Source organism: Tigriopus californicus, chromosome 10 (assembly GCF_007210705.1).
Source record: "Tigriopus californicus strain San Diego chromosome 10, Tcal_SD_v2.1, whole genome shotgun sequence".
Classification (NCBI taxonomy): domain Eukaryota; kingdom Metazoa; phylum Arthropoda; class Copepoda; order Harpacticoida; family Harpacticidae; genus Tigriopus; species Tigriopus californicus.
Genome location: NC_081449.1, coordinates 15,026,449 through 15,029,555, shown reverse-complemented (window position 1 = coordinate 15,029,555; position 3,107 = coordinate 15,026,449).

The following is a 3,107-nucleotide window of genomic DNA, read 5'->3' as shown; positions in this document are numbered from 1 at the left end:
TGGGGCCTTGGTGAGTGAGGGCTTCAGGCAGGTCGGATACATAAAGATTGAAAAGAATTGGCGATAGTGGATCCCCCTGCGGAAGGCCAATGGAAGTGAAGTAGCAGGGGGATAGGTCCTCACCAGAACGAATGGAGCATCTTTAATGACTGGACCCCATTAATCGTTTGATGGTGTTTTAGAGTATCATTACTACCTTGGTAAATCACAACTTGATGTTGAATTTGAGCCAACGTGGATTTTTTCAGCGCTAGGTAGCTTTAATCGCTATGGAAAGTATGGATAAAGATAACAGAGGCACTAACATTGCCACAGAGATCACAGTTGGCAATTATTTTGTTGCATAAAAATTCCAAACCCATTACTACTCTATAGACGCCGTTTTGAGATAGAAAGCATCGAAGGGCGGAGACTAGACTATCAGATTTTTTTGAAAAAATAAAAAAACGAAAAAAATAGGGTCGAATTTTCGGAAAATTACCGAAAAAGGGCATTCCATGTCAAGTGGACACACTTTTTGATGAAATCACGGCAAGTTCTCTTCGATTTTACTCATTCTTGGCACAATGGTTTGTTGATATCTTAAACGCCACACAAGTTTCAGGTGCCTAGGCCGTCCAGGACCTATTCAATGGCCATGTATATATTGATTTTGACCATAGGTGTTTGGACAGCCATAGCTCCGCCTGCAGTTATCCTATTGAGGTGAATTTTGTATCAAATTACCGAGACAATAAGCATTCGATGGAATTATAACAAACAAGTGAACAATTTGAATTTCGACGCGTAATGCCCTGTTTTATCCCTTGACCTTTGAACTATGCCAGACCGCTATTCGTGTTTTCTCAATCTTTTGCGTGTGCATGGCTCTATGTGTGTTCTATAAGTACTCCAAAAATAAAAAAAAATGGGATTTTAATAGGATTTAGATTTGGTGATGAATTTTGTCACTGTAGGCCGTCTTTATTCACATTTTAAAGGTGTTGTCATCTAACCTTTGCCACGACGAAGTCTCAAAACCGCAGGTGAAGACACTGACAATGGCATACGTCGAAATTACGTTCTATTGTTTGACACTAGAGTGAGCTTGAAAGGAGGTGTCCCAACAAAGCGAAAAACTGCATGGAGTAGAACTGAAGTTACGGGTAGAACAAAATGCCTTGCACCGGCACCTAGCCATGTCTCGCTCACCTTTTCTCATGTATTGAAACCTACTTTCCAAGACCACTTGAACCTGACCTTGATGGAAAGCTTCACATGGACATTAGACGAGCAATTTGACAACGGTCTCTTCAGGTTGACCAGATTTAGGGGAAAACTCTTAGATTTGGGAGTTTGGAGGAATACAAGTTCCAAATTAGCAACGCTTTTGCACCCGTTGTAGCCTGTTTAATGACCAGGTTTTTTAAATTAGCAATCTAGCTTCTGGTGGCTTAAACAAAAGCTGATGTTCAAACAATACCAGAGTCGGGGTTTTCGCGCGCGAGCTGATTATTGGGCCATACTGGGTTTCTATGTACTCCCCCCCCCCACGCGACCTCCGACGGCCAAATAATCACTGACTTGTGCCATTCAATAAAAACACATTTATTCATAAATTTGCACGATATTCTTGAACAAGAACATTGAGAAGTGCACCATTTATAGCTGCTCATTATTAGCATCAGCTTTGATAGGAAGTTATAGTGTAGTTTGTTGTTACAAACGACAGTTCCGGAAAAAGTGAAAACTGATAAAAAGTCTAGGGGGATAAAGAATTTTCATTTACACCTCTCAGGACGTGGTTGCTGGCTGGCTTGTGTCCTCAAAGAGTGCTCAATGGACTCACCTTCAATGTCGTCGGCAATATACTGTATGTCGTTTTTTTCTTGGTGATGGAAGGAAATCTCACGATTTTTAAAGTAACAACCACATGTTTTAAAAATATTGACAATTTCAGGAAGGTAATAAGTAATTACCAAAAAGACCAAAAAAGTTTGACAAGAGCTGCAAATAAAATGAAAAAAAAGAAAGGATATTCAATTATTTCCCCCCAGTGATACAAATTTGAAAAGCGCATTTCAAAAAAGCTAAATTTGCCTCAATATTGGACCAATTGACATTCCCGTTTTTGAATGGACAAAGAAATGCTCCCCCCTTGCTTATTTATTCCTCTTTTCTCACCAGTAGATCTGCAAAATTGATCTAGGTGAAGAAAAGTTGGAATTTTTCTTCCTTAAAAAGAGAGCGCAGGGAGCTTGGAGGAGGTAAGGAAGGCTGCTATGCTGCTTTTTTGGGCTCCTTAACTGTCTTAGCGCCCAGCTTAGCTTGTCTCTTAAATTGAAACCGGCTTGTTTCATTTCTGTTCTCCCTTGTTTCTCAACCAAAAGTGAAATACGTTGGCTGCGCACTTAACATCAATTGTTCAAAATTAGGCTTTATATGTCTTTATTTTGAGAGCAGCCTTTGATTTCAAACTTTGAAACAAATTTTGACGCACAGAAAATTCTGATTTCAACCAAAATAAACAGTGTCAGGCCAAATATGGAAAAAGTACAAAATAAATGTAAAAAGGTGAAGATAGAGGTGAAAAGTACAATATTGTCAAAAGGTCAAAGTCCCAGGAGTATTTTGTGATAAATTTCATCTCAATTGGATAACTACAGCCGGAGTTATGGCTTTTCAAACACCGATGGCCAAGTGGAATGGATAAATGGACATGGCCCTAGAATATGTCCTGGTTGGCCTAGGCACCTGAAACTTGTGTGACGTTTTTCAATGTCAACAAACCAGTGTGCCAAAAATTACCAAAATTGGAGATGATTTGCCGTGATTTCGTCAAAAAGTGTACCCACTTGACGTGGAATCCCCCAACAAGCATTACGGGGCATTAGTGGGAAATGAGAGGTTTTGGGGGGATATGAGTTAAACATTGTTACATATGAAGTTGGTAGAACAGGTAGGTGGTATTTGAAAATGGAGCAGGGGAGCGTCAGTGAGTAGAGAGGTGGTTAATGGTCAGCTGACGCCGCGAATGGCGGACGTGCGCTTTTTTACTCCTCCAACAAGATTCTTGTTTTTAATGGTTTTAAGTCGATAAAATAGTACTAACTGTGATACCAGTGAGC